Raw genomic sequence first — 21,123 nt, 5'->3', positions numbered from 1 at the left:
GGGTTCATATGCACTGACAAAAATGCAAACTTGCAGTCCTGCACTGAGGAGGACCCCATGCAACCTCTACTGCCCTATTCTGCCATGCAGACCTGACTCTTTCATGTTTGGACATTTTCTTGGCTGGTAATGATAAACAGGAGCATCATCAAAAAGTACATGAGGCTTCTAACTTTGCATATCACCTCTTGGACTTCTGGCTGGGAAGAAACAAGGTTTTTCAAGGGGAAGCTTTCCTGTTATACTACTGGGTGTTCATTCCCCCCTCAGCCCTCACTTGCAACCCTTTCAGCATCCAACTAAACATTGTTTACATCCTTTCCCACACTGCTTTTTCTCAGAGGGAGGGAAGGTGGCCAGGGGCTGGCAGTGGCACAGGAGGAAATCGTATGGTTTTTTTGTCTGAAATTACAGTTCTCGTCCAGCAAGACAATGCCAACAGTGCAGAGGAAGCTTTGATTATGCAGAATGGATGGACACATCGCGCCTTTTTTTGCAATAGGTTATAACCTAAGGAGTTCCTCACCCAGAAAATCCCTCCCGCACACACCCCCCCACCCCCCGCCTCTGTTTTCACCTTTTCAAATGACATCGGTGGCACTCCAGGCACATTTTAGACATTAATAGCATGTCTCTCTCATCTTACAGGCTCCATAGCTTTCCTCTTCCCCATTTATTTTAGGGCAGCTTCTCCTCTCCTCCCATCTCAGAAACAGCCCAGCTGGCTCAGTAGAAAAGGAGTAAAGTGTTTTCTGCATGACCTCTATGTGTTTTACTCCATGAGAATGGTAACGTGGAATGCACACTCAGCGGGCGGCTAGATTTAAGCCAGTTTGTCCTTAAGGCATTTCTGCCATAAACCGCAGGACTATCAACCGTATTTCCACCCTTTGCTCTCCCCCCGTCCCATCACCCCCTCCCCACGGCCGCCTCTCCGCTGCCGACTGCACCTGGCTGTGCTCAGAAAGCCAGTGAGCAAAACACAAACAATAGGCACCGAACAGCAACAGCTCCCTTTGTTTCTCATGCAAATCCTACCTCCGATAGTTGTCACATCTTCCTCCGAGGCGAAGCCTAATTATTAATAAACAGAGATCCAGCAGAATCCTCCAAACTGCCACCAGTTGTTAAGCGCTGTCATTGTTCCCTCCTGGTGCTTAAACCTTTTTGGACCATTAATGTCACAACCCCTGCTAACTCATAGCTTAGTACTCCCTGCTCAAAATGTCTGAAATAGTTTGGAAGGACAATAGGAATGACAGGCACACTAGACAGCCATGCTTGAAATTAGTTATCTCAAGCTGACTTAAGGCTGTTTCATAGTGCCTTTAAGGCATTGCACTTAGTAGGGTTTATTAACCTAGGTTAGACATGTCATTCCTGCTTTTATTCAGTGCTGTAATAGGATGGCTGCTAGAAATGCAGCGATACGTCCAACTCCATTCATCCCTCCGTAGTTCTTAAACCTCCCCAGCAGACGAAATAGCTTCAGTCATCCTTAAACTTACTGAGGCTACTGTTTCTGCAGAGCAGGGTTTCACACATTGTTTTGAAACTGAGGAGAAAATCACTCGCGGGAATGGAAGGTGCTGTAGCTCTCAGGACTGATGTGAACAGCAAGAGGAATGTGACAGCATCCACCCCCACCGCGAGCCGACGCTGTCGCAGGGGTTAGTGGAAGCAGCGATTGGCAGCTGAAAGTTCATAAAACTCTGTAAGGGAGATGTGGCACAAAGTGAAGAAGGGGGATGTATGGACTGTACTGTGGTTTGTATTTACAGAGTGACAGATGTCTGCTACACTTCCCAAAAGACAAAATACAGTTTGCAGATAGCAGGGTCTTACAGTCTAAATTTGCAAGTTGACAGCACCTGAGATAATGATAAGCAGAAGAAAAACGAGCAGTGCACGGCATTTGCGGTGCCTGTGATGTGGTGAAGAGGGGTGGTGAGAGGATGTTATTGGAGACTGCTGTTTTCAGTAAAACTGTACACATCGCTAGATCCCAGGACAGAGATATTAGTGCTCTTCTGAGATCTTGGAGCCTTTTTCTTCTTGGTTGTCAGTTAATAATCAGCCCAGGTCAAGATGGATCAATGCGTGTTAACATCTGCTGTCAGTTCAGTGTTGCTGATCCCAGTGTGGTCCCTAGTGGACAAAAGTAAAAGCCACCAGCACAGATGGTGCCAGCAGCAACGGCACGTGGGCTGAAGGACTGGAGAGATAAGTTAGTGCCAAGGCAGGCTGGGAGAGAGCAAGTGGGAGTTAGCACTTTTGCTGCTTGTTCAGCACCTGCCTGAAATTTTGGTACCATCTAGTTCACAGCCCTTGGCTTACAATGAAAATACCATGCATGGAGACATCTCAGAAATGGAAAGCATTTAAATGAGATTTAGGGGCAAAGCAGATCACAGTGAAAACCCAGCTGTGGCTGCCTCAGACCATACAGAACGAAGGGGTTAGGAGAACACTAATAGCAAATATGCATTAGGTCTTAAATGTTTGGAATTGAGGGCACTGAGGGCTGGTTAAGGTCTGAGTCTTCTCCTTTGAGAAGCTCTGGTTTGGATTTGTGTTACACTGGTGACTGTTACAGACTATTTGAAAGTTGCTTTTGCAGGAGAAGAGGCTGCTGGTCTGTGCTGAACCAGCTGGTAAGTTCTACCTAGTTCCTGGAGGGAAAAGTGGCCAACTTAAACCCCTCTTTTTCCTTTTCCACATGACTTCCTGCCACCAGCATACCAGATGCCCTCACTGCCAAAGGCTTTACCAAACACCATGTCAGCATGTGTGCTCAGTGTGGTCTACAGGTCTCTCCTCTTCCTGAATTGGCCTTCATGGAAACTATTGAGTGAAAGCAAGCTTGTTGCTGGTGCAAGCAAGCCATAGATACTGATGGGGACATCTGGGGCTATGACAAGCATGACATTTGCCCCTGAATTAGCTTTGCTCATAACAGGGCTGCCTTTACACCCTGTGCTTCCCCATGCCTGTACTTGATATCCCTTTCAGACATCCTTTCTTCCCCTTTGCACCCCTGCACTTTACACAGTCAGTGTGTCAGAGAGGAGGTCTTGGGGCTCCAGTTCTGTTTCTCCGTTTAGAGTGGGGGATTATTAGCACCTTAAGCTTCTCCCAAAATCGGTGGGAGCAAAGGGGACTTTGAATTTTGTAGGCATGAATTTCAAGGTGCACAATCACATGCTGACTGCTAGCATGGCTGCCAGAACAATACCTGCTTTGTGAACAATTTATTTTTTCACTGCCATCTACCTAGCATCTTTCCTAAGCACTACATTCACTTTAAGGCAGGAAAGAAGAAAGGGGAAAAAAAGTTCTCCTTGTCCTGAGCAATATACTTCTGTCTCACTAAGGGGCTCACTGCGCAATTGATTTGCAAGTGGTATGACACAGCAGCTCAAGAGACATTAGACAGATTCCTATTGGAGATACACAAATTTAGGGGTGCTGACTTTCTTGATGATCTTTTGTGATATTTCAGTACTGAACTGGACACAACAGTGTTCAATGACAGGTTAAAGCACGTGATCTTTGCAACCCATGTCCACAGTTCCTCCTTTATGTATGCTGATAAAAACTGGGGGCTCATAAAAATATGGAAGACTATCCCAGCTCCTCCCTTATGCAGTAAACAAACTAGACATGGACCTCCCTGCCACAGCAATCCCAAAGGCTTCAATCCTTTGCAGTAGGTTAAAGACACCTGGATGTGGCCTACACTTGATAACTACCTGGGAGGGCTGAGTAATGTCCTTATTAATGTCAGGTGGTAATTGAAGGGGGGGGTGGGGTGGTGGTGGTAAACTATTCAACGTGCAAGGATTAGGCTAAAAGGGAATGATCAGAAAGATCATATAGGGGCTGATTAGTTCAAAATGGTTCAGCTTTAGGGAGATATTCTGCAATACTTGCCCTTTCCTCAGGCTTTTTCTAATCACTGAACAGTAACAGCAGCTGCTATCAGTCCCATCAGTGTTGGAACTCCTGCTCTCTCTATCCTTACCAGGGTTCTACTGTTGTTGCATTTTTCTGATGCACCAATCCGCTCTTTGCTCGAGAGAAGATACAAAGAGTGGTGGAGCTCTGATCTGGTATGGCAATTTTGTATCTTCCTGGACTGTGAGAATGCTGCAAAGTACAATTGCGCTGTTGAAACAGAGGGCACACATATACTTATGCTTTGCCCTCCACCAGCAAAACCCTACTGACTCCCATAGGAGCTGAGATAGCTACTCAACCCTGCAGCAGCAGACCCTCTTTGAGAAAACCCATTGCTTGCAAAGGAGTTGCAATAATTTAAAATGCCTCTGTTTCTGACCAGCATTTGCTTAGGAAATGGCCAAGGAGAATGATGGATGGGAAGAATTCAGGAGATTTGTAGTTTGCATGCTGACTGTAAGTCAAACAATATAATGAATGGAGCAACTAGTGCATAATTTCATTATGAGTCATCCTAATTATAACAAGAATTTGGTAGATACATAACTAGAAAGTGTAGCTATCTGTTACAAATGCACATTTCTAATTGCATAGGGATGTACACAATGTAATTAAAGCTGCAGGTTCACATACAATTACCTGTTCTTCCCCTGTGGTGACAAATTCTCTAGGAACAGTGTGAATTTGTTTTGAAGTTGCATACCTATCAGACAGCATTCTTTCTACCCACTTGCTGAGTCTTTTTGAAACAACAGCAGGCTGTCTCACTAATCCATAGATACTTGGTGTGAATTGGGTATTAAAGGAATTGCGAGAATGGTCTGTCAATAGCTCTTCCATGTTGGGTCTCTCTATAGAGTGTCAGTGGTCACTGCAGCGTTATCCTGGCAAATACACAGATGCGATGCACACGACAGGTAACAGATTATATTAAGTATGTATAAGTACAGTGTAAATGAAAGTTAGTCTTAACAATAAGAAGGATCATTCTAAAGAGGCCAAATTCTGTCACACGTGTCTAGATGCTCTTCGGCTTTATGGTGCCTGAACTTCGAACTGAGTTTTGCAGAGGACAGCTATTTCCTAAAAAGGGTGATTCTAATCTAGGGGCAGATAAATTCCTAACAGCTATCTTGGCTACGTGCATTAACCCCATCTCTGTCTTCTAAATGAAAGAGTTATCAAGAAAGCTGGTTGACGTCAGTCCCTGTATTTACAGCTCCGGCTGTCTTCCTTCTTTTCCCAGTGGTAAAACAGGCAGCACCTGTGTCTTTTACAGCTTCACAGTGCAATAGTTGACATGCTGCCACAGGAAAGCACTCAGGCTATTCTGAGTGACTAGTCATAAACAATTATCTTTAGCATAAAGTCAGAAATCACTTGTTTACCGATGGTGAAATGCAATCCTGTGTTTGGGCATAGTCTTGCAGTCTCTCTCATGCTGAGAATCATAGGACACCCAAGTGTCTTGGAAATCTGTTCATTTAACTGAGTTGTATTACACTGACTAGCTAATCACTTCCACATGCTGCGTGATTGGCCCCCTTTACATGCTAATTCTGTCTTTTTCTTGCATAGCTCTTTTTGAGCCACTTGCCTAGGAGAAAATAACTACATCTGGAGTGTTGTTAAATGACCCAGAAGTTGCTGCTTTGCAGGCTGATGATATTTGATGCAAATAGGTGGCTTCTTGCTGTGAAAATCTCCTTAGTTGACAATCCATTGGGTACTTTTGACAATAGTTGTCAAAGGAGTTAAAACACAGGCTCCTCTTTGCATATTCACACTATCATTCTTACAGAACTGCCGGTATTGAATTTTTCCTGTGCAGTTTCAGTGGAGGCCTTTCTAGTCCCCATTTGTTCAACAGCTGCTGGTGCGCACTGCTCCTTCTCTTTGCCTTCAACTTTTGCCATCTGCCATCATTAACTTGCCCAGGTGTCGGAAATCTTCTTGCTCTTCTCTTGTAAACATTATTCTGCCTTCTTCCCTAACTCAACCTTCATTTATATAGAGTCTGCAGGCTAGCTGTTCTCAGAACATCTGCTACATTTCATACTTTATGGGGGCGGATGGGGAACAGAGTACATATACTTGCTGGCAAAAATAAAGACTTTAACCCATCCTTTGCTTTCCATCTTCAAGAGTTTACTTTTTTCCTGCACTTCTAGATGTGCCAGTTAATTAATACTTGCCAGCTGGGATGTTACCTACAGCAAATGTATCATAAAACAGAGCTAATTTTCAGAAACATCAAAGCTTCTACATACTGCATCAGTGTTAGTCCTCAGTGGTATCAAGGAGCAGCAGAGATGTGGCACACCTAAGACAGTTATCAGAATAAATCCTTTTTTTCTCTTCAGACTGCTTCTACTGGTGCAAACAGGGGCCCCTCTATTGACTTTGGTATGTTTTCTGCTCAGGCACAGGTCAGGTATCCTTTTATGATTACTTGGAGGGGAAATCCAGACTCAAAGAACATCTTTCACAATGATGGGTAAACTATTGAATTCTTTTGGCAGAGATGATGAAATTAAACAATTTTCTGGTGTGCCCAATCCTCTTCAGTAAATCGCTGAAGATGGACTATAAGTTTGAATGGCAACAAAATAGAATCCAACAAAACAGGTTGCTTACACAATGCTGCTTGCTGGACCCAGTGAATGTTTACTGCTTAAAGGCTAGTAAAAGATGTATCTGAGGATGCACACTCAGTTGCTGGGAATGGTCTCCAGAGTGAGTGTTGAGTAATTCCAGCTGGATTTCACGCTTCACTGATTTTACACTCCTCAGTTTGGGTCTCAGTACCAGTGCTTTCAAAGCCTGATTTTGTGTGCAACTGTTGGGCAGAGATGGTTTCCTGCTCTGAACAGTTCTGCTGAGCAGCAATTGCTGCCTGCTGCTTTCCCATTTGTTAAGCAATGGATTACTGTTCAAACATTTGCAGCCCATGTTGGTCTAAGCTCTGTGTGCAATTCTCCAAATTTACTCCTCTCCCGGAATGCTGTGATCAGAGGCTGTTTCTTACTTGTTCAATAATTTCCTGAAGCACTGCTCCAATCAATGCTGCTGTGATTTCCTTGCTTTGTGATAGATAATACATTGTGCTATTCACCTTTCACAGAAAACCCAATTTGGCCACTTAAATACTCTCTGATTTTACATACAGTGCCTAGCTGTTTCTCCACCAGCTCTCGATGGCTTTTCCTATCCACGCTTTCCTATTCCTATGTTAATATTACATCTCCAGCCACTTTGGCAAGATATTGCTAGATAATTCTTTCCTCGCCTTTTTTCCACTCCCCTGCAAATCATTTGCTATGCAGAGCAATCCTTTCTTCAGGATTCAAATATCTCCTTTAATCTGGTCTTCCTTTTATTCTTTACTCAGCTGCTGCTTTGCTTTGGTGGAATAGTCACTTCTCTGATGAAGCTCATGCTGCTATTTCTGTTCTCTCTCTTTTTGAAACATCTTTTGCATCAGTGAAATACCTGTTTGGGTTTCTTTGATGACTTGGTGCTGTACGCTAAGCTCTGCACTCCAGGTGTGAAAGATCAAGTTGTGGAGAGAGCATGCAAAGGCGGAGGGAAGGGGACTTTGCTGTGCCTGGGTGAGGGGAGTTTTCAATGAAGCAAAAACAAAAGCAGACAGGTAAACACACTGGGACTCAGCATCTGTAATGTGGAGAGGCCATTTTGCAGCACTGTGCCCCAGTTTCCCCACTCGTGAGCTAAGAATAATCCTCTGTCTTTATAAAGCACTTGGTGAGCTTTACCTGAGAACTGAAACAAGATGACTGAAATCCAGTCTCATTAAGCTTATATTGTTGCTGACTTCCTGATAAACTTTAAATTCGGAATAGCAAGAGCCTAAAACTGCCTAAAGTAGCTTCCATACTGTGCAGTGTGTTTTACACTGTATGTTGCTGGTTTTATATGCCTGCTCCTGAAGGCACAACCTCCCTTGCAGTGTCCTCACAACCATCTTGCAGACATTTTACTTTTCTTTTTTGGACTAAAAGGCACCCAGAAGGAAAGGCTATTTTCTATGTGTCCAAGATGTCAGAGCCATCAAGGTCTCACCACAGCTGTCACAACTTCACTGGCTCCATAGGCCCCCTCAGTTTTTTTAAACTGAGGACAAGCAACACATCTCATAATGCTTGTTCCGGCATGAGCATTAGAGCTGCCTTTTAGTTGCGGAGGTGTGCAGATGCATGCCTGTGCAGGAAGGGCAGAGCAGCGCCTCACCCACGATGGGCCCTTACCTCCTCTCAGGTTGTGGAGGCAGCAGTTGCCTCCAGGCTAAAGCCAGGACATGCTGTGCATTAATTAGCAGGACTGTGCAGAGAGCTAGGGGTTTGCACCCTTCAGGAGGGTTCAGGGTTGTGCCAGGCTGGGAATGGGATGTCAGGAGAGAATTTTTCTTCCATTTTTCCCCCAGCTGTGTCTTGATGTCCCCTGGCTTTTGTGTCTATGACCACCATGGATGCTTACGTGGGATGCGCAGGTGGTGCTGCCCCGCCTGGAGGATGAAGAAGCAGCTGGGGAGCAGGAGGGACATTGGGCTGAGTTTGAAGCCCTGCCTATTTGGAGAAAACGGGCAGGTGGGGACAGGAGAAACTTCTCACAAGATGCAGCTTTTTGATTTTATTGACCTAGTCCGTATCAGGTGCTCACAAGCTGCTGCAGGGTGTGTGGCTCCCACCAAAGCTACCGACAGAGGATTTATGTTCGTGAATACAAAAAATTCACCAAGCTTCAAAATCTTTTCTCAGTTTTCCTGTGTAAATCTGGAGCGACCAGAGGGATTCGACTGTATTTACTGAAGTAGAGTTGTTTGGGATTTATACCACTGAGGGCAACATCTGATCTTAAACATCCATCTTAAAACATATATGGGTTTCTTACAAAGTTATTTCCCCCGTGTGAAAAGCTTACAGCCCCCATACAAAGCTGCCACCTCTTAACCATCACCAAAGCAGCTGAGGACACAAGACGTGCTTATGGATAAATGATATGGGGGGGGGGAAATGGTATTTGGAAAGCAAGCAGATGCTTTCCAAGAGGAAAAAGGCAGAATTATAAAGCTTTGCTTTTAACACAGGCTAAAGGGACACTCCTTTGGCATAAACATGCTTTTTTTTTTTCATTGATAAATCTCTTTTTTCCCATCCTCTCTGATACATTTCTCAACTCTGCATATGCAAAATATTAATGTATCATCAAAGGCTGAAGCGAATAGGACTCCAGAGGAATTTAGCCAGTGAGTTATCTCTGTTTTTCATTACCTAATGCTATTTGTTTACATCTGTTTGAAATTATTTTATGCTCATTATGCCTACTGAAGTAATGCTGCATTGTTTCTCTACTTCAGGTAATTTTAAAAGCAGGAAAAAGAAAAAGGAACAACTTGTCCATAAATACACCTGTAATCTGACCTTTACTCTGAGGAGTTTTAAGTAGATTCTCTAGATTTTTGTGTCTGTACTTGCTCTATTTTTGGACCCTTGGAAATAACCTTGACTCTAAAACTGTGAAATTTAAGGTGCAGAAGCTGCACTGCAAGCTGTGGAGTTCATCCCTATCAGGACGAGGGATCATATCCTTCGCAAAAAGCACTGTGTGAGGATTTGTCAGACAGTACACAAAATCTACCCTTCTATTGAAGGGGCTCCCAGCTGGAACTCTAGACCACAGAAACCAGCTATGTTTTAATGGCTAGTGAATAAAACAAACCTGTAAGAATAGTCCCAGAAAGTCTTTATTTTTGCAACTAATGCCCCAGTGCCAGTGTGACCCACTGAATGTTGCAGGATCAGGCTCTGAGGATGTGTTTTGGCCTCAGCTGCCTGTGCTTAAAGATGAAAGCACCCTAATGTGCCTCAACACACACACACAGAGGAGTACACACTGCGTCTCTAACCATTGACTCGTTCCTCCAATCCATTCCCCCCCACAACCACTTCAGGAAGGATGTATTTTCTTATTTCTTCTGCTTATATTTCAATTATCTCTTGGTGCAGTAAACTAGTAAAAAAACCCAATGCCTGGAAACGCAATACCCTTTGGGGGAAGCATGGTGGTGTAGGAAAAAATATCCCCTGGGTCCCATTTATCTCAAACAGCATGTCTATTTACCTGTCCTCACCCCCCCAAAAGCTGTTATAATTTTTGCACAGAGAACTAAAGCAACTCCCTTCTTTGCCTCTGATGCCCACTGGCTCCTGCTTCGCCTTACTCCCTGGTGCAGTCAGTGGAGTCATTAACCCCCGACAGACTGTTGGGCTTAAGCCATGCTCAGCCTCCAGCAGCAAGTTTTAACTTAATCCCTTAGCAAAGGAAGGGTGATTCCTTGGAGCACCTGCCTGGCTTTTCAGACATATTGTGCTGTCTGCAGAATGGAGGTAGATAACTGCAATAGAATAACAGCCCCTCAGCTGTCTCATCATGCTAACAGGAGCAAGTCCACCAAACAAGCAAAGTGTCTGTGTCCCTCTTGGTCCAGTGAAAAACCTCTGCTCTGATCAAGTTTAGTTGCTGGCTGGTATGGAAGGGTTGGGAAACCTATGTGAGTAGGTAGGTCTCTTAACTTGTGAAGAATTCAGTGGGAGACCTGTCAAGTGTGAAAGATGCTACTCAGTATCAAACACAGTTTGCTCTCTCCGTTTGGACATGCACGAGCACAGTATGGTGTAGCTGTTGCAGAGGAGAACTGAGAGGCTGTTGGGGATGGCAGAGATGGCCCTGGAGCATGAAGCACCTTGCGATGAGGCTTTGCTTTCTCAAGCTTCCTGCCTGAGTGTGGTACAGCCTTTCCCAGTGAAGAGGGCACTGAAACCTCCCCCAGGCTGCAGGGTGTGGGAGCCTCGATGCCCTGTGTCAGTGATGGGTGTCTGCCTTGCATACAGCCTGCAGGGTTTAAAATATCTGTGTGAAAAGCTGTTCCAAACAAAGGCCTGTCGGTGGGAGGCAGACAGTGTGGGTGCATACCAGCACATGGGTGGGCAGCCAGCAACACCAGCGGTGGCATTGCTGCTGCTGTCCCTCTATCCTCTATAAGAAAAGTTAGTGGGGAGCCAAGGCAGGGGCTGCATTCATATATGAGGTCAGTAATGAGATACTTGTGTGCATTTGTCAAGGTAGGATATCAAGACGGAGGAAATCCAAACTATACCTTTCACAGGGGTAAAGAAATGGAGACCCAATTCAGCTCTCAGCTCCACCTGCATTAATACAGAGCAACTCTTCAGCAGTTGATAGAGGTAATTCTACCTGTGCCAGTGGAAATGGGCAGAATTTGGCCTTGCCAAATGTGGGATAACATGAAGAATAATTGATCTGGAGCCAATTAGGAACCCAGTGTTACTTGACTGGTAGGTAGCAAGTGACGTCTTTCCCAGACACCATGATAGTACAGGTTTAAGTCCAAACGCTGAAGATCTGCTTTTTTTTCCTGTCTTTTGCAAAGAACTCAATCATGTCCATTAATTATTTTGGATGGCTTGGTCCTTTCAGGGTTCCCTTTCAGGGACTGTTCCATTGTGTCAGGAGCTGTACAAACACTGAACGAAAAGCCACTGTAGTCCCAAACTTATTCATGTATTTTATTTCAGTATTTTATTACTGATATTTTAGCTACTAGGACATATCTTGAAATATTTGTGATACTGTGAAGAAATTTCATGGCGTTAATTTTTAATATAGCCATTTTTAAGGAAATAGAGGATCAAGATTCTGTGTTTACATATTTGGTAAGATATATATGAGATATATTCTCTACTGTACAATTACTACTCTCTGCTATAATTCTTGACTTCAAATGTACAAACACATTTTATTCTTAAAAACTTAAATCCTGAAGTGGGGTTTTGCTCCAGAGATCTTTTGTCCATTTAATAATAACACTCAATAATGTCTGAGTATCTTGGGAGAACCACCTAAATCTGAGTCCAGATACTGCCAAGCAATATAGTTTTACAAAGGAAGTCTAAAACTTTCCTGAAGCCCTCTGATTTCAGTGGGTTGACAGAAATACAAACGAGAAGGAAATTTCCCCCTTTGCTGGCATCTGATTTCTGAATCAGGTTAATTATGACAAGAGCTTTTCCCTCTGCATAATCAGATCTGTTAAAATTTCCCTACTAGGCTCATAAAACTGTTCTGTGAAACAGAGACAGAGAGTGGTTTTCTTTGCCACTAAGTTCAAATTTGCCTGGACTTTCAACTGGACTCTGGTATCCTATTAGAGTATGTCTTTGATATAATCATGTTTCAATTTCATTACTTTCTCTTCTAATTCCAGTCACTGACCATTCGTTTTATTTTTTATAAGAATAGATTAATTGTCCATCCAAGGCTGCTTGAGGAGCTCCTAGAACAGCTCAAGTGAAATTCCCTCATTTTTCTTAATTTTCATTAACTTGTCAACTTTGTTGTTTGTCTGTAATATAAACAGTAAAATGCCATAATGCAGTCCTGTGCAGTGTTTCTCAATACTTATTGAAACAGTCTCCTACATCTCAGCATGGAGAATAAAGAGGGAAGATGAGATGCAGAGCTCTGGCCAAGCGCTATGCTGAACAAAGGTGTTCAGGAGCAGGCTTGGGAGTGTATCATTGCAGTAGACAGTCAGCCACAAGAAAGCAAAAAACAAAGCATAAAGATGTGATGTAACCTGCACAAGGCACAGCATTTCTGGGACTGAAGCCCCTCCATCTCAAGGCCTTCTACTCTCCTCTGCCCCCATCTTCTTCCCTCACGTAAACTGTACCTCTTGCGGGCTAGTGATTTCCTTAGGGCTTGCTCACAGACTAGATCAGTGAAAAGCTGGTGCTGTTTATTATCTGTCAGGATACAACCACATCTGGCCATCCTAAGATACAGTAATATCACAAAATAAGGAGGGGCACCAAAAGTTTGAGGAGGAAAAGCGAAAAAGCTGCCCTGGCTGAGCAAAGAAAAAGAATTTGCTGGGGGTGAGTAGGATGAAGGGAGGAGGGACAGCAAGGGAGAGAAAGATGTTAATATGAAAAACTTGCTAACATAAATTTAGCACATAGGAGCCTATCAGGTTCCCAAATCCATGTCCTTTTCCATGCATGACCAAAGGATATCATAGAATCATAGAATGGTTTGGGTTGGAAGGGACCTTAAGGACCATCTAGTTCCAACCCCCTGCCATGGGCAGGGACACCTTCCACTAGACCAGGTTGCTCAAAGCTCCACCTAGCCTGGCCTTGAACACTGCCAGGGATGGAACATCCACAACTTCTCTGGGCCAGTGTCTTGCTGGATATAGAGATGCTTAAGAATTAGATTCCTAGCCAGAAGACTGTGTATCTCTAATAGTCAGTTAGCTGCAGCACCTAGAAAACTGGATCAAACCCAAACAAAAAACACATGTAATATTCTCAATTTTATTTTAATTTCTAAGCACCTGCTTCTATGCATTTTGCAATTCTCTGGCCTGTTTTAGGGAACAGATTCCCTAATTGCAGTGGGAAAAGATATAGCATTTTGTACTTGCTGGTCTTGTGGAAATACAGGTTGTACATTATTTTTTCTTGAACTTGGTCTGTTTGATTCCTAAACTCCTGATTCTGTACTTTGACACTGTAAAAGCCTGATTTCAAACCACTTTTGAACTAAAGAATGTACAAAACTCCAAACATAAAGAAAGGTAGAAAAGCAAGTAATAGAGGTTAGTTGCTATTCTGCTGTGGCTTTGCTGGAGCCAATATGCAGGGAATCTGTCTCCAGATGGAACACTGCTCCTTCCACCCCTCTCTATAGTACTTGCTTAGTATATTTTAAGAGAAAAATATGATCAATGTGAATAAAGGCTGGTTTGTCTGACCTCAACGTTACACAAAGCTTTATGAAGGAAAAGAACTTGTTTTTGAAGAAAAGAATGCAATACAGCTTTACCAAAGGTATATTGTATCAGATGAATTTGATGATTTTATTTGATAAGATAATTGATTTTCTTTACAAAAGCCGTGCAGTAGATCTAATCTCTCTGGTCTTCTACAAGGTATTAGACGTAGTGAAAAGATTAGTCAAACTGGAGAAACAGGGATTAATGGAATTGTGCAGGAAATCTCTGGAGAGCTAGGGAAAGTATATAATGCGTTTGGGGTGCAGTATCTGCCCCGGACTTCCTTTAGGGTTGGTGGGGGAAGTTGATTGCGTTTATAATTCTAACGTTCCTGGCACAAAATGAGACACGTTAACATTTGTGGCTAAAATGAAATTAGAGTGGGTTAGCACAGTAGTGGAGGTCCAGAAAACTGTATTAAAAAGATGGGGTAGTCTCAAACGCTGCAGCAGAAGAGATGGAAGTGTGAAGAGGGATGGAAAGGTACAAAGGGCAAGGCTGAACACTGGGAGAATCGTGCCACACATGATTTCTGTGAAATGGGGATTATCTTTTAGAAATTCTAGAGGAGAAGAAAGTGAAGTTAGCTGTTCTGAGGTGTACCAAGCAATCCTGGAGAGGGAATTTGTGAACCTATGATCCATCGAACATCGCTGATCCAAGGCCTGATGAGATCCTACCTGGAGCAGAAGTTAGTCAGTCCTGACACACAAGTTTAGAAAAGGTCTGTAAAAATAGGAACATCTGCAGAGAAATGCAGCAAATGCAGCCTTTATTTGGTTTTGAGAGATGTGATTGCTGTCTATAAATGCAGGGGGGAGAAGGGTTAACAGTGGAGAGTGAGAAGAGCTATTTCAACTCAAGAACAGCATTGGCACAGGAACAAATAGGTATAAATGGGTCATGATTAAACTTAGGCTGGAAATTCTGAGGTTTCCAGACATAAGAAGAATGAGGCACTAAATGGGTCTTCTTGGCAAAGAGACGGAAGGAAAAACAAACTGGTTTTAAGATATTTTATCCAGCAGCTTCACTGCTGGATAAAAGGGGTCTCATGAAATGGTGGCCTGTGATTGCAGAGGATTGGGCTCAGTGATGCAGAACCTCCTCCAGTCCTCTGTTTTTCTGCTCTTGTCAGGAGTTTTTTAGTCTCGCAGTGATGCTGAGAAATCCTACCTCCTGCAAGAGAGTGTCTGAAGAGGGCTCTGAGAAGAGACTTCACACCAGTCAGGAGCTTAGAAAACACCTACTGAAGACCAGCTCTATGAGTCCATGCGTGAATTTCCCTGGTGTGCACATTTGTGGGTGTCAGCATCTTTATGACCTCTGGATGAAAAAAATCAGCTTGCTCCGAGCTGGGCACTCCAGCCAGGCAACGCTGAGCTGGGCAGGCACAGCAGTGCAGCTGCTCTCTTGTTCTTGCCCCGCAGAAAAAAAAGTCTTTCTTGCAACTGAAGGAGTCATGACCCTGTGACTGAAATTTTTATCTAAATCCTGAAAATAGAACTGGTCTGATCCTCAGCTCCCAGGAAACAGCAGTAGCAGGCAGGCATCAGCTCAGCATCCACAGTTCTTTTCCCCTTTTTCCTCCTCAGTCTCTCTTGCTAAGTGACCTCCAGTGGCCTCTGCCACCTTCATTTGGAAAGCAGCAGCGAACCAAGCAGAGTCCCTTCAGAAAGCTGTGACATCCACAAGCAAAGCGTGCAGTGCTGCAGACGGGGCTGCTGCTGTGCTGCAGTATTGCTCACAGGCCAGCGCTCTCAGGATTTGCAGTTGCAGTCTCCTGCAGAGAGTTAGTACATCATTTTACCCCCAGTCCAATTCCACCAAAAAGTTCTGGCCTTCTACTGCTTGCACCGCCAAGACGCAGAGATGCGGTTGGTAGCTCAGGGTTATTCTGATGCACTACAGGTATTGAGGCTGGCTTCTGCTTTGATGGGACTTGCTCACGTCTGCTGGAAAATGCCATAGCTCTGTGCCACAGTGATGTTTCTCAGTAGGTAGTGAGATTAGAGCATAATGCTACAATACTTACAGAGCAGAGTGAAATGTTCTCCTTCTGCTAGCATAAAGTATATGTCTCCTTAGCTCATGTAAGGAAGGCTAGCTGAGAAACAACATGGCTGAGATGTCATGTTACCCATGAAAGTACCTCTTGAAGCATTTTCTTAGGAGTGACTGAAGCTGCAAGGATGCCAGTCAAAGAGTTGTTCCTATCTGAGCAAACACCTTCTCAACTCATCCTGCAACTGATCTTGCCTTCTGTGTGTGAAGGTACTTGCAAACTCCATAAATTTATTATCATAATTAGACAGGAAGCAAAGGGAACTCTGTTTCTGCAAGTATCTGTACCTTTTCTTTTAAAAAGTTCAGGCCATAAAGAGTGTACTGCACTGTATCCAGGTGGTATTGTCTGAAATGAAAATACAATTGTGTGAGTGTCCAGATTCTGTATGCATCTGAGAAGTCCCTGGTACTTCAGGAGAGAGGAAAGAACATTTGATTTTGGAAAGCTTTTAGTGTCATAGGGTTAAAGATGGGAAAATAAGCCTAGATCTGTAATCAGTGCAGAGGAGACAGTTTCCCAGAGCTAAAGAACTCAGATCACACCTCCCTTACTTTAGGTGCTATGTGACACCTAGTAGAGCTTCTCAGGCAGAGAGATCTTTACTGTAGTCCTTGTAACTTGCTCATTAACGAAATTATTACGGATCTCACGAATATCATTTGGAATTACTCTGGTGCTGAAAGATTCACTGCCATCTTTTGTCTGAGCAATATGTGTGAATGTAGATTTTGATATTTTCCCCCAGCTTACTCCCAAGGAGAATGCAGCTAAAAAGAGCGACAGGCAGTCATAATCTCTGGTTGCTGAATGAGCTGTTGACTTCTTGGGCAAGAATTTATTTCCTTGTGTTTTAGTTTGCTCATTTGTAAAGCAAATATTTTTTCTACTGCTGAAGGCAATTGTAAAACCAGGCAGTGTCCATGGAATGCTCTGAGGTCCCCAACTCCACTGGAGTGGATAGAGTGCTGCTACTCAAACCCAAGGTCATGTTGACCTTGATTACTGGACATGACTAAGCCACTGTTTTTGTTGCTGCTAAAATAGATACACTGAAAACAGTTCCCTCACTTTTGCCATTTTGGCAGATTCCCTTTTACTCTGAGCGCTTGCTTCAAGTCAAATGGTCAAATTGTAAAAGGTTTACATCTATCCAGTAGATGCCTCAGAATGAGATAAGGCCAGCAAAGATGAAACCATAGCAGACATAACCTGCCCAACTCAGCTATTACAGAAGACTTTGCTCCATCACCTTATCTGAGTACTAAATAGCTGAGAAGTAATTACACCTAATGTTCTCTGATCTCTTCCCTCTTTGCACATGGTAGGCTATTTTGTTCCTGAAACACTCTCCTCATGTTCATGGCATTTGGCCTGCATCAGTGAGGTTGAGTCCAGCCCCAGAATGTCTAAAACATTTGCTTCTAATAGATGGCTCACCATAAACTGGAAATGCGTCACACACCAGACAGTTATTTCCACATCATAAACTCCTAATGCTTCTTTAGACTGATGGGGTTTTGTATTTGCTAAGACCTGGAAATATGCCAAATATTCTTCCATGCATAACACTTATTCTAGCAATTGTTGAGTTAATCGTTGGGTATTTCTGGTGCTTGAAAGCCCCTCCATTTGCTGCTGAATATTAGCTTAAAGCATCAAGCCACTTTGTGGGAGCACACTGTATAGCAGGGACAGGAAACATTTGTGCTGAGATGACCTCTCGCTCTGACCATGGGTTTGCATTGCAGGTATTCCCAGGACTTCAGGAAATTCCTGAGGACTGGGACCTGTCCTCATATCCAGGTTCCCATCCACAGTGCACTCCTAAATATTTGCTTTAAATTCTGCATGCCATCGATCCTATTCCCCCACTTCTCTTCCTTTTTGCCTCCTCCACCCACCTTCCCCACTAAAATCCCAGGACACTAGCCTGGCTGGGAAGTTCAGATTATCAATGTTTGCTGGAAAGAGCGATGCTTGGGAGGACAGTGAGAAGTCAGATTTTCAGTGTTGGCTTTTTTCTGCACTTGGATCTCTGGTGATCCTGTTGGGATGCAATTGAGTGTCAGTCCCAAGAATCAAAAGGCAATTCCACTTCATTAATCACTTTTTTAGCTGGTTTCTAATGGTTTTATCAACATACTTTGCATGCCTGCAAACTGTCCCATGTTTGAAGTGCTCTGCCTGCTCACCTCTCCCTTTCATTTGTTCCTTTTATGGCAAGGCTTTGGCAACAGCAGAATTTCCTCTTTTCCCCACTGACTCCAAGTCTGGTGTGCTTTCCAGATTCTCCAGCTGCTCAACACTAGTTAAGATTGTGCCAACTTGTCAGTGATAAACTCTTCTTTATTTTTTTTTTTTTCCCCAGGGGCTTGTGTGTACAAAGGTTTAAGCATAAAAATCTGCTTCAGTCCTGAAGCTTGGCAGACAGCACCTCAGGCCACAAGCAAATATCTTTGCTAGGTTAAAAACAATGATAATACATTTGGCCATTTTACAGTATCAAGAGTGTAAAAATAATAGTTTATGTGATGGAGGAGTTTATGAGCTTATTTGACTAAAATCAATTTGATTTAGCACAAGGATTTTGCAAGGGATTCATCCTCCATTCAGACTTATTGCAGTGCTTTAAATCCTTCCTCTTTCCCCTTTTAAAGTTAATGAAATTGAGTTCACACAAAGATGAGAATGTATTCTGCAACTTTATACTTTTTTTCTCCGAATGGGAACCTAAGAGTTAATTAAATCCACAAACCTCCTTGCATATGCACATGCATGCCATGCATGTATGCATGCATGCATGGATTGTTTTCTCTTTGTCTTTTCTAAGAGCTCTGACCTTGTACCAACTCTTCTCCTGTAGCTACAGGAACTGCTCCTTCCAGAGCTTTCCACTAACAAAAGCTTTACCTCCTCAATGCTTGGCACAAACTATCTGTGAGCCATTGGTCTTGAATTCTGGCTTCCTAGGCTGACAGCAGACCTCACCACATGCAAATGTCAGCTCCCGCAGGGACTACATTTCAAAGGACAGCAATAATAGTAATGGTTTTCACTTCTGTCATGCTTCTCATCACAGCATAACAAAGCATTTGATCGCTGTCATTGTGCTGGCATCCTCTACCCTAGAAGTAAAAAAAATCTTGACTTGAGTGCAACCTTCAACAGAACTGCCTACTAAGACCGTGGCCTGTGTGCACTGAGCCAGCTGTAGGACTAGAGGTCTGGACTTGATCAGCCAAGCAGTCAGGATGTCATGCAAGGAAGAAAGGAAGAAGGGGCAAGGCAGTTAGAGCAATGAGATCCTGCTTTTACTGAATCCAGACTATGTGAATTAACCTGATTCAGCCCAAAGTGTTTTCAAATCACGGTGAACTGCCATGAATAATAGTAAACATAAAAGCCTGCAAGATCATCTCTGCATTATCAGCTTATCTCCTGACATATAATCTTAAAGCCATCCCTACTTACACAATCGTGTAGAGGTGGACAAAATCTCACACTTCAAGATATATGAAACCTCTAAACATTTTGTGATGCCTAGAAAACAGCTTAGATAATGCAGTAAGTATACTATGAGTCATAATCCACAATTAATACCAAGAGCACAGTTGCTGCCCAAATCCCTATAAGCACAAAACAAAAGCCTTCCTGTTATAAACATAGAATCACACTATATTGCTGAATTCCACTCCAAAACACTTCAGATCCCTAGTCTCACTAGAGAGCTTTAGGTTTACTAAAAATCCAGTAGATGAAACCAGAAAGGCATGGCAGAACCCAGACCATCCAAATTAACACCTCTGAGATTCTCTATAAATCCATCACAGAACATAAAAATCATTCATTTATCTCCTAGCTTCACATCCTCCTGACAACTTAGTATCTAAATGCATTATCAGTGGCCATTCCTTTGCAGTTGGTAATAGTCAAAAGAAAATTATGAGGGAAAGGGTTTGTGGTTATCAGCATCTTGGTTATCATCAGACTTGGGCATCACAGGAGTTGCACTTTACCCCAGGCTTGCTGTATACTCTTGGTCAAGCTGCTTAACCTTTTTATGCTCTATCTCCCTCTCCGACCTGGATAACAACTGCTGATTTACTTCACAAGGCTTTTATAAAACTCCATTTGTCAATGCCTGTGATGTATTATTTATTGTCAAAGACATAAACAATCACATCTTGAAGATGCTGAGCACATCACCTGCATTTTGATTTCTACCAAAACCTCTCTTCCACTTAGGGCAGACCCTTTCTTTCTCCTTCACTAGCATAATACTCTTTTATTCAATGATGATTAAATTTAACAAGCCAATATGCATGTTTGGGGCCATGAAGTCAGCTCCCAGTTACTGACTTTCTGTAACAGGGGAGGCTCAAGGGAAAGCCACAATATTTGTGATGCAGTGGTGGCAAAAAGCTTTGCTCATTTTGAGGACTCTGCAAGACGCTTGCAATTGCTGGTCCTGTCAGCATGTTCAGCAAATTGTTACTTATGTCTGAAGGACAGCTTTTAGGGTGACAATATACAATATACCCTGCATAGATGCTTAAACAGTAGCAGGATAAACATATGAGAAGAAAAAAACGATCAGAGCCCAGATATAGTAAGTACATCTATCTCTGTTAATGCTACACAGGGTAAATGTATCTGAGAAAAGGCACATAAAAAGAAGCACATTTTCTATAAATCTTGATGAAAATACTGTCTTGTTTTCAATATTTTTTCTTCTGGAGACCCTGGTATATCAGGCTCCCTTGTTCCTGTTATAAAACCTGATGACAAACTAGGCAGTGGCTAGATTTAACATCCCAACTGACCTTATCTAACTGACCTTGCACCAAAACAGCACAGTGTGCTGCCAAATTTTCCAATTCTCTTCAGTATCTGAAGTCTCAGGAAGTCCGTTTCATAAATAATTGTGCATCTGCTGACTTTATCTCATTGTCCAGAAACAAAACTGCCAGGCAGTCAGTGGGGGAATTTAAGCACACTCACAAAAGGGGGAGCTCTGGATACAAAGCTATTCTCTGAAAATGCAAAAGCACTGGGCTTGCCTGGGTGAAGGGGAGTCTTGTAAATTACTGAGAACAACAAGGTTTCCGGCTCTACAATAAATTTGGCCTCAAAATTCAATTAAGAATGACTATTTGACTAAAATCCTGCCACAGTCTGGAAGGATGAAGATAGTCTGAATGACACAAAGTGTTTC

The 21,123-nt window shown here is 43.1% G+C and overlaps 1 protein-coding gene across 4 annotated transcripts in view; it reads right to left on the bottom strand.

The window, feature by feature from the left end:
- The window catches only part of LOC115611170 (calcium-activated potassium channel subunit beta-2), a 150,103-nt gene that overhangs the window by 101,160 nt on the left and 27,820 nt on the right, over positions 1 to 21,123 (bottom strand). For 2 of the 4 annotated variants that reach the window (XM_030493651.1, XM_030493652.1), the window contains exon 1: positions 1,039 to 1,621. The exons of the other annotated variants lie outside the window; for them this stretch is intronic. The gene's annotated coding sequence lies outside the window, so the exon portion shown is untranslated. Of the gene's footprint in view, positions 1 to 1,038; positions 1,622 to 21,123 lie in introns of those variants that run through there. 4 annotated transcript variants of the gene reach the window in all.

This window comes from Strigops habroptila, chromosome 8 (assembly GCF_004027225.2).
Source record: "Strigops habroptila isolate Jane chromosome 8, bStrHab1.2.pri, whole genome shotgun sequence".
In the NCBI taxonomy this organism is placed as follows: Eukaryota; Metazoa; Chordata; class Aves; order Psittaciformes; family Psittacidae; genus Strigops; species Strigops habroptila.
This window is presented reverse-complemented; position numbering and strand designations above follow the sequence as displayed.